Below are 11,446 nucleotides of genomic sequence, written 5' to 3'. Positions count from 1 at the left end.
GAGTAATATTTACCTCTTCATACTATCTCCTTGAAACATTTGCCTGTTTTGAATTTTTAATCCATTCCCCACCTCAGCACAATGTTGAGGGTAGGTGTCTTTACAGCCCTGAGTCCTTGTGAATGTTAAGTGACCATTAGCTGTGCTTTAAAAGCCGCTCTTGTGGGAAACGGCCACAAGGCGGCAGCATTTCTCCTTTACCAAATCTGGTCACTAGGGCAACAGAGCCTTAATGGAAGTCGTGTTCTAGGTTGTAAATTACAATGGAATGGGCCAGGAGAAAGCCTTTTAAAGTGATGTCTCATTACTTCTTGTTTGTATTTGTAATTTAATTTTTAGTTTTTAATCACAGCAAATTTGATTACAATGTTTTGTTTGTTCTAGGTGTGCAAGATGTGGTTCTTTCACACATATACATATATCTATTCTTCTTCGGATCCTTTTCCCATGTAGGTTATGACACAATGTTGAGTAGCCTTCTCTTGGTATTGCGTACGTCTTTGGTGATTATATATTTCACATGTGTTTTTATATGTCTGTTAACCCCAATATAGTAATGTGTCCAGTCCTCACACCTTTCCATTTGGTGAACCATACGTTTTTGTACTGAATCTGTGATTGCCTTTCTCCGTGGATATATCTTCGTTGGTATCAATTCGTAGGTAACACCTGTAACTGATATGGTAGGATACGTGTCTTTCGCTTTGTCACTTACTAAAAGTTGCGTGATTACTTCTAGACTCATCTAGGGTGCTGCAAATGGCATTGTTTCATTTTATCGCTAGCTCATAATCCATCTGTACATGTAGCAGTTCTTCTGTGTCCACCAATCTGTCGGTGGACTTTTTGGTGACTTCCATATCTTGGCTATTGTAATCCTGTGCAATGCAGATTTGCCTGCCTCTTTCTTTCCAATTCTGTCTTCTTAGGATATAGGTCCAGGAATAAGCCTCTGGATCATACGGTAGCTCAATGTTTACCTTTTAAAGACACCTCCACTCTGTTCTCTTTAGTGGCTCTTTCCAGGTTACATCCCACTTAAAGTTGAGGGTTTGCATTTCTCCACAGCACCTTCAGCATTTCTTCTTTGTAGTTTTTAACTGATGGTTATTCTGACTGGTGTGAGCTGATACGTCTTTGTGGTTGAATTCGCCTGTGTCTCATGATCCGTTTAAACTGAGCTTTAAGGCAGGTCCTTTTCATTTTTCAGGCTGTGAGTATAGCTTAGTTCTTCAAAGTGTTTTCTTAAAGTATGTGTTAAAATGTTTTGGCCATTACCACCCTCAAGACATTTTGCGGTGACCATTAGCACAGGCTTAAACCTGCGTTTGCAGGTAACGGCCAGAAAGCGGCAGTCTTTCTACGTTCCCCACCCTGGTATTAGGGAAACAGACCTTCCGGCCAGTGGTGTTCCTCGGTTATAAATTAGAGTGGAATGTGCCTGAATAAACCCACAAATGCTGATGTCTCCTTACTTATGTCTGTCTTTTAAATTTAACTTATACTTATTATTGGAGTAATATTCCATTGTGTACATGGAACAGTTCTTCTTGGTGCATTCCTCTGTTGATGGACATTTTCATTGCTTCCAAATGTTGGCTATGGTAAATATGGCTAGAGTGCAGGATTGCCAGCCTGTGACGTTTTGATTCTCATTTTCTCAGGAGATAGGCCCAGCAGCGGGTATGACTGATTGACGGGTAGCTCAATGTTTACCTTTTCAAGGCACTTCCATTGTGTTTTCGTTAGTGGCTCTTACCACGTCCCCATTAGAGCCGAGTGTACGCATTCCTCCACAGTCCCTTCAGCATTTATTTTTTGAAACATTTTTGCTGATGGCCATTGTGACTGCTGTGGGCTGATAGGTTTTTGTAATTTGGGTTTGCATGTCTTTGAAAACTCCTAAAATACATCATTTTCTCACACCTTTTTCTTTTCTCTTAAAAGAAAAAACTGTGAGTACAATATACCTCTTGAAATTTTCTTCTTGGAAGGTTGCCCTCTTTTGAAATTTTGGCTCCATTTTTGATCCCAGGATTTATTTGGAGGGCAGGTGTCATTTACAGAATTGGAGGTTGGTGAATATTTGGTGACCTTTAGCAGTGGGTATAAAGCTGCTGTTGTGGGAAAGGGCCACAAGGAGGCAGCATTTCTCCATTCCCAAATCTGGGTACGAGGGCAGCAGAGCCTTTCCAGAAGTCGTGTTCCTAGGTTGTAAATTAGAATGGAATGTGCCAGGAGAAACACCCATATGTTTAGGTCTCATTACTTCTTGTTTTTGTGAATTTTTTTTAATCGGGGTAAAGACTAGAATATTGTTTGTCCTAGGGGTACACAATCTGGTTCATTTGTACATTATATATGTCTACTCTACAGATCCTCTTCCCATGTAAAATATTACAGAGTGTTCTGTAGACCTCCCTTGCTATATGGTCGGTCTTTTTGAAATATGTATATAATATGTATTTGGATATGTATAGTAACACTAATCTCATTTATCCATTCCCCCCACCTTTCCTTTTAGATGAGCATAGTTGGTTTTCTAAGTCTGTGAGTGTCTTTCTCTGTGGAAATATGTTCATTTGTGTCAGTTATTAGATAACGCCTATAAGGGATATCATAGGCTATAGGTCTTTTGCTTTCCGACTTACCTCATGTTTTGTGATTATCTCCAGGCTCATTTGTGGTGCCTCAAAGAGCAGTGTTTCACTGTTTTCCACGGCTAATATTCCATCGTGTACATGGACAACTTCTTCTTTATCCATTCACCTGTGGATGGACATTTTGGTTGCTTCACTGTCTTGTCTATTGTGAATAAGGCTGCAGTGCAGCTTTTGCAGCCCGGGTCTTCTCGATTCTGGTCTTCTCAGGTGAGAGGCCCAGTGGTGCACCTGCTGGATTGAATGGTACCTCAGTTTTTACTTTCAAACGCAGCTCCTTTCTGTTCTCATCATTGGCTCTTAACCACTTTACATCTCACCAGCAGCTAGAGGGTACACAGTTCTCTAAAACCCCTTCAGCATTTATTGTTTGTAGACTTTTTGCTGATGGTCAGTCGACTGGTGTGAGTTGAAACCTTTTTGTAGATTAGATTGCATGAGTCTAATACTTCTTGAGGTTGAGCTTTTATCCATTTTCCTTTTTTTAAAACGACGGTGAGTAATATTTACCTCTTCATACTATCTCCTTGAAACATTTGCCTGTTTTGAATTTTTAATCCATTCCCCACCTCAGCACAATGTTGAGGGTAGGTGTCTTTACAGCCCTGAGTCCTTGTGAATGTTAAGTGACCATTAGCTGTGCTTTAAAAGCCGCTCTTGCGGGAAACGGCCACAAGGCGGCAGCATTTCTCCTTTACCAAATCTGGTCACTAGGGCAACAGAGCCTTAATGGAAGTCGTGTTCTAGGTTGTAAATTACAATGGAATGGGCCAGGAGAAAGCCTTTTAAAGTGATGTCTCATTACTTCTTGTTTGTATTTGTAATTTAATTTTTAGTTTTTAATCACAGCAAATTTGATTACAATGTTTTGTTTGTTCTAGGTGTGCAAGATGTGGTTCTTTCACACATATACATATATCTATTCTTCTTCGGATCCTTTTCCCATGTAGGTTATGACACAATGTTGAGTAGCCTTCTCTTGGTATTGCGTACGTCTTTGGTGATTATATATTTCACATGTGTTTTTATATGTCTGTTAACCCCAATATAGTAATGTGTCCAGTCCTCACACCTTTCCATTTGGTGAACCATACGTTTTTGTACTGAATCTGTGATTGCCTTTCTCCGTGGATATATCTTCGTTGGTATCAATTCGTAGGTAACACCTGTAACTGATATGGTAGGATACGTGTCTTTCGCTTTGTCACTTACTAAAAGTTGCGTGATTACTTCTAGACTCATCTAGGGTGCTGCAAATGGCATTGTTTCATTTTATCGCTAGCTCATAATCCATCTGTACATGTAGCAGTTCTTCTGTGTCCACCAATCTGTCGGTGGACTTTTTGGTGACTTCCATATCTTGGCTATTGTAATCCTGTGCAATGCAGATTTGCCTGCCTCTTTCTTTCCAATTCTGTCTTCTTAGGATATAGGTCCAGGAATAAGCCTCTGGATCATACGGTAGCTCAATGTTTACCTTTTAAAGACACCTCCACTCTGTTCTCTTTAGTGGCTCTTTCCAGGTTACATCCCACTTAAAGTTGAGGGTTTGCATTTCTCCACAGCACCTTCAGCATTTCTTCTTTGTAGTTTTTAACTGATGGTTATTCTGACTGGTGTGAGCTGATACGTCTTTGTGGTTGAATTCGCCTGTGTCTCATGATCCGTTTAAACTGAGCTTTAAGGCAGGTCCTTTTCATTTTTCAGGCTGTGAGTATAGCTTAGTTCTTCAAAGTGTTTTCTTAAAGTATGTGTTAAAATGTTTTGGCCATTACCACCCTCAAGACATTTTGCGGTGACCATTAGCACAGGCTTAAACCTGCGTTTGCAGGTAACGGCCAGAAAGCGGCAGTCTTTCTACGTTCCCCACCCTGGTATTAGGGAAACAGACCTTCCGGCCAGTGGTGTTCCTCGGTTATAAATTAGAGTGGAATGTGCCTGAATAAACCCACAAATGCTGATGTCTCCTTACTTATGTCTGTCTTTTAAATTTAACTTATACTTATTATTGGAGTAATATTCCATTGTGTACATGGAACAGTTCTTCTTGGTGCATTCCTCTGTTGATGGACATTTTCATTGCTTCCAAATGTTGGCTATGGTAAATATGGCTAGAGTGCAGGATTGCCAGCCTGTGACGTTTTGATTCTCATTTTCTCAGGAGATAGGCCCAGCAGCGGGTATGACTGATTGACGGGTAGCTCAATGTTTACCTTTTCAAGGCACTTCCATTGTGTTTTCGTTAGTGGCTCTTACCACGTCCCCATTAGAGCCGAGTGTACGCATTCCTCCACAGTCCCTTCAGCATTTATTTTTTGAAACATTTTTGCTGATGGCCATTGTGACTGCTGTGGGCTGATAGGTTTTTGTAATTTGGGTTTGCATGTCTTTGAAAACTCCTAAAATACATCATTTTCTCACACCTTTTTCTTTTCTCTTAAAAGAAAAAACTGTGAGTACAATATACCTCTTGAAATTTTCTTCTTGGAAGGTTGCCCTCTTTTGAAATTTTGGCTCCATTTTTGATCCCAGGATTTATTTGGAGGGCAGGTGTCATTTACAGAATTGGAGGTTGGTGAATATTTGGTGACCTTTAGCAGTGGGTATAAAGCTGCTGTTGTGGGAAAGGGCCACAAGGAGGCAGCATTTCTCCATTCCCAAATCTGGGTACGAGGGCAGCAGAGCCTTTCCAGAAGTCGTGTTCCTAGGTTGTAAATTAGAATGGAATGTGCCAGGAGAAACACCCATATGTTTAGGTCTCATTACTTCTTGTTTTTGTGAATTTTTTTTAATCGGGGTAAAGACTAGAATATTGTTTGTCCTAGGGGTACACAATCTGGTTCATTTGTACATTATATATGTCTACTCTACAGATCCTCTTCCCATGTAAAATATTACAGAGTGTTCTGTAGACCTCCCTTGCTATATGGTCGGTCTTTTTGAAATATGTATATAATATGTATTTGGATATGTATAGTAACACTAATCTCATTTATCCATTCCCCCCACCTTTCCTTTTAGATGAGCATAGTTGGTTTTCTAAGTCTGTGAGTGTCTTTCTCTGTGGAAATATGTTCATTTGTGTCAGTTATTAGATAACGCCTATAAGGGATATCATAGGCTATAGGTCTTTTGCTTTCCGACTTACCTCATGTTTTGTGATTATCTCCAGGCTCATTTGTGGTGCCTCAAAGAGCAGTGTTTCACTGTTTTCCACGGCTAATATTCCATCGTGTACATGGACAACTTCTTCTTTATCCATTCACCTGTGGATGGACATTTTGGTTGCTTCACTGTCTTGTCTATTGTGAATAAGGCTGCAGTGCAGCTTTTGCAGCCCGGGTCTTCTCGATTCTGGTCTTCTCAGGTGAGAGGCCCAGTGGTGCACCTGCTGGATTGAATGGTACCTCAGTTTTTACTTTCAAACGCAGCTCCTTTCTGTTCTCATCATTGGCTCTTAACCACTTTACATCTCACCAGCAGCTAGAGGGTACACAGTTCTCTAAAACCCCTTCAGCATTTATTGTTTGTAGACTTTTTGCTGATGGTCAGTCGACTGGTGTGAGTTGAAACCTTTTTGTAGATTAGATTGCATGAGTCTAATACTTCTTGAGGTTGAGCTTTTATCCATTTTCCTTTTTTTAAAACGACGGTGAGTAATATTTACCTCTTCATACTATCTCCTTGAAACATTTGCCTGTTTTGAATTTTTAATCCATTCCCCACCTCAGCACAATGTTGAGGGTAGGTGTCTTTACAGCCCTGAGTCCTTGTGAATGTTAAGTGACCATTAGCTGTGCTTTAAAAGCCGCTCTTGCGGGAAACGGCCACAAGGCGGCAGCATTTCTCCTTTACCAAATCTGGTCACTAGGGCAACAGAGCCTTAATGGAAGTCGTGTTCTAGGTTGTAAATTACAATGGAATGGGCCAGGAGAAAGCCTTTTAAAGTGATGTCTCATTACTTCTTGTTTGTATTTTTAATTTAATTTTTAGTTTTTAATCACAGCAAATTTGATTACAATGTTTTGTTTGTTCTAGGTGTGCAAGATGTGGTTCTTTCACACATATACATATATCTATTCTTCTTCGGATCCTTTTCCCATGTAGGTTATGACACAATGTTGAGTAGCCTTCTCTTGGTATTGCGTACGTCTTTGGTGATTATATATTTCACATGTGTTTTTATATGTCTGTTAACCCCAATATAGTAATGTGTCCAGTCCTCACACCTTTCCATTTGGTGAACCATACGTTTTTGTACTGAATCTGTGATTGCCTTTCTCCGTGGATATATCTTCGTTGGTATCAATTCGTAGGTAACACCTGTAACTGATATGGTAGGATACGTGTCTTTCGCTTTGTCACTTACTAAAAGTTGCGTGATTACTTCTAGACTCATCTAGGGTGCTGCAAATGGCATTGTTTCATTTTATCGCTAGCTCATAATCCATCTGTACATGTAGCAGTTCTTCTGTGTCCACCAATCTGTCGGTGGACTTTTTGGTGACTTCCATATCTTGGCTATTGTAATCCTGTGCAATGCAGATTTGCCTGCCTCTTTCTTTCCAATTCTGTCTTCTTAGGATATAGGTCCAGGAATAAGCCTCTGGATCATACGGTAGCTCAATGTTTACCTTTTAAAGACACCTCCACTCTGTTCTCTTTAGTGGCTCTTTCCAGGTTACATCCCACTTAAAGTTGAGGGTTTGCATTTCTCCACAGCACCTTCAGCATTTCTTCTTTGTAGTTTTTAACTGATGGTTATTCTGACTGGTGTGAGCTGATACGTCTTTGTGGTTGAATTCGCCTGTGTCTCATGATCCGTTTAAACTGAGCTTTAAGGCAGGTCCTTTTCATTTTTCAGGCTGTGAGTATAGCTTAGTTCTTCAAAGTGTTTTCTTAAAGTATGTGTTAAAATGTTTTGGCCATTACCACCCTCAAGACATTTTGCGGTGACCATTAGCACAGGCTTAAACCTGCGTTTGCAGGTAACGGCCAGAAAGCGGCAGTCTTTCTACGTTCCCCACCCTGGTATTAGGGAAACAGACCTTCCGGCCAGTGGTGTTCCTCGGTTATAAATTAGAGTGGAATGTGCCTGAATAAACCCACAAATGCTGATGTCTCCTTACTTATGTCTGTCTTTTAAATTTAACTTATACTTATTATTGGAGTAATATTCCATTGTGTACATGGAACAGTTCTTCTTGGTGCATTCCTCTGTTGATGGACATTTTCATTGCTTCCAAATGTTGGCTATGGTAAATATGGCTAGAGTGCAGGATTGCCAGCCTGTGACGTTTTGATTCTCATTTTCTCAGGAGATAGGCCCAGCAGCGGGTATGACTGATTGACGGGTAGCTCAATGTTTACCTTTTCAAGGCACTTCCATTGTGTTTTCGTTAGTGGCTCTTACCACGTCCCCATTAGAGCCGAGTGTACGCATTCCTCCACAGTCCCTTCAGCATTTATTTTTTGAAACATTTTTGCTGATGGCCATTGTGACTGCTGTGGGCTGATAGGTTTTTGTAATTTGGGTTTGCATGTCTTTGAAAACTCCTAAAATACATCATTTTCTCACACCTTTTTCTTTTCTCTTAAAAGAAAAAACTGTGAGTACAATATACCTCTTGAAATTTTCTTCTTGGAAGGTTGCCCTCTTTTGAAATTTTGGCTCCATTTTTGATCCCAGGATTTATTTGGAGGGCAGGTGTCATTTACAGAATTGGAGGTTGGTGAATATTTGGTGACCTTTAGCAGTGGGTATAAAGCTGCTGTTGTGGGAAAGGGCCACAAGGAGGCAGCATTTCTCCATTCCCAAATCTGGGTACGAGGGCAGCAGAGCCTTTCCAGAAGTCGTGTTCCTAGGTTGTAAATTAGAATGGAATGTGCCAGGAGAAACACCCATATGTTTAGGTCTCATTACTTCTTGTTTTTGTGAATTTTTTTTAATCGGGGTAAAGACTAGAATATTGTTTGTCCTAGGGGTACACAATCTGGTTCATTTGTACATTATATATGTCTACTCTACAGATCCTCTTCCCATGTAAAATATTACAGAGTGTTCTGTAGACCTCCCTTGCTATATGGTCGGTCTTTTTGAAATATGTATATAATATGTATTTGGATATGTATAGTAACACTAATCTCATTTATCCATTCCCCCCACCTTTCCTTTTAGATGAGCATAGTTGGTTTTCTAAGTCTGTGAGTGTCTTTCTCTGTGGAAATATGTTCATTTGTGTCAGTTATTAGATAACGCCTATAAGGGATATCATAGGCTATAGGTCTTTTGCTTTCCGACTTACCTCATGTTTTGTGATTATCTCCAGGCTCATTTGTGGTGCCTCAAAGAGCAGTGTTTCACTGTTTTCCACGGCTAATATTCCATCGTGTACATGGACAACTTCTTCTTTATCCATTCACCTGTGGATGGACATTTTGGTTGCTTCACTGTCTTGTCTATTGTGAATAAGGCTGCAGTGCAGCTTTTGCAGCCCGGGTCTTCTCGATTCTGGTCTTCTCAGGTGAGAGGCCCAGTGGTGCACCTGCTGGATTGAATGGTACCTCAGTTTTTACTTTCAAACGCAGCTCCTTTCTGTTCTCATCATTGGCTCTTAACCACTTTACATCTCACCAGCAGCTAGAGGGTACACAGTTCTCTAAAACCCCTTCAGCATTTATTGTTTGTAGACTTTTTGCTGATGGTCAGTCGACTGGTGTGAGTTGAAACCTTTTTGTAGATTAGATTGCATGAGTCTAATACTTCTTGAGGTTGAGCTTTTATCCATTTTCCTTTTTTTAAAACGACGGTGAGTAATATTTACCTCTTCATACTATCTCCTTGAAACATTTGCCTGTTTTGAATTTTTAATCCATTCCCCACCTCAGCACAATGTTGAGGGTAGGTGTCTTTACAGCCCTGAGTCCTTGTGAATGTTAAGTGACCATTAGCTGTGCTTTAAAAGCCGCTCTTGCGGGAAACGGCCACAAGGAGGCAGCATTTCTCCTTTACCAAATCTGGTCACTAGGGCAACAGAGCCTTAATGGAAGTCGTGTTCTAGGTTGTAAATTACAATGGAATGGGCCAGGAGAAAGCCTTTTAAAGTGATGTCTCATTACTTCTTGTTTGTATTTTTAATTTAATTTTTAGTTTTTAATCACAGCAAATTTGATTACAATGTTTTGTTTGTTCTAGGTGTGCAAGATGTGGTTCTTTCACACATATACATATATCTATTCTTCTTCGGATCCTTTTCCCATGTAGGTTATGACACAATGTTGAGTAGCCTTCTCTTGGTATTGCGTACGTCTTTGGTGATTATATATTTCACATGTGTTTTTATATGTCTGTTAACCCCAATATAGTAATGTGTCCAGTCCTCACACCTTTCCATTTGGTGAACCATACGTTTTTGTACTGAATCTGTGATTGCCTTTCTCCGTGGATATATCTTCGTTGGTATCAATTCGTAGGTAACACCTGTAACTGATATGGTAGGATACGTGTCTTTCGCTTTGTCACTTACTAAAAGTTGCGTGATTACTTCTAGACTCATCTAGGGTGCTGCAAATGGCATTGTTTCATTTTATCGCTAGCTCATAATCCATCTGTACATGTAGCAGTTCTTCTGTGTCCACCAATCTGTCGGTGGACTTTTTGGTGACTTCCATATCTTGGCTATTGTAATCCTGTGCAATGCAGATTTGCCTGCCTCTTTCTTTCCAATTCTGTCTTCTTAGGATATAGGTCCAGGAATAAGCCTCTGGATCATACGGTAGCTCAATGTTTACCTTTTAAAGACACCTCCACTCTGTTCTCTTTAGTGGCTCTTTCCAGGTTACATCCCACTTAAAGTTGAGGGTTTGCATTTCTCCACAGCACCTTCAGCATTTCTTCTTTGTAGTTTTTAACTGATGGTTATTCTGACTGGTGTGAGCTGATACGTCTTTGTGGTTGAATTCGCCTGTGTCTCATGATCCGTTTAAACTGAGCTTTAAGGCAGGTCCTTTTCATTTTTCAGGCTGTGAGTATAGCTTAGTTCTTCAAAGTGTTTTCTTAAAGTATGTGTTAAAATGTTTTGGCCATTACCACCCTCAAGACATTTTGCGGTGACCATTAGCACAGGCTTAAACCTGCGTTTGCAGGTAACGGCCAGAAAGCGGCAGTCTTTCTACGTTCCCCACCCTGGTATTAGGGAAACAGACCTTCCGGCCAGTGGTGTTCCTCGGTTATAAATTAGAGTGGAATGTGCCTGAATAAACCCACAAATGCTGATGTCTCCTTACTTATGTCTGTCTTTTAAATTTAACTTATACTTATTATTGGAGTAATATTCCATTGTGTACATGGAACAGTTCTTCTTGGTGCATTCCTCTGTTGATGGACATTTTCATTGCTTCCAAATGTTGGCTATGGTAAATATGGCTAGAGTGCAGGATTGCCAGCCTGTGACGTTTTGATTCTCATTTTCTCAGGAGATAGGCCCAGCAGCGGGTATGACTGATTGACGGGTAGCTCAATGTTTACCTTTTCAAGGCACTTCCATTGTGTTTTCGTTAGTGGCTCTTACCACGTCCCCATTAGAGCCGAGTGTACGCATTCCTCCACAGTCCCTTCAGCATTTATTTTTTGAAACATTTTTGCTGATGGCCATTGTGACTGCTGTGGGCTGATAGGTTTTTGTAATTTGGGTTTGCATGTCTTTGAAAACTCCTAAAATACATCATTTTCTCACACCTTTTTCTTTTCTCTTAAAAGAAAAAACTGTGAGTACAATATACCTCTT

This window comes from Eschrichtius robustus, chromosome 4 (genome assembly GCF_028021215.1).
Source record: "Eschrichtius robustus isolate mEscRob2 chromosome 4, mEscRob2.pri, whole genome shotgun sequence".
Taxonomy (NCBI): Eukaryota; Metazoa; Chordata; class Mammalia; order Artiodactyla; family Eschrichtiidae; genus Eschrichtius; species Eschrichtius robustus.
This window is presented reverse-complemented; position numbering follows the sequence as displayed.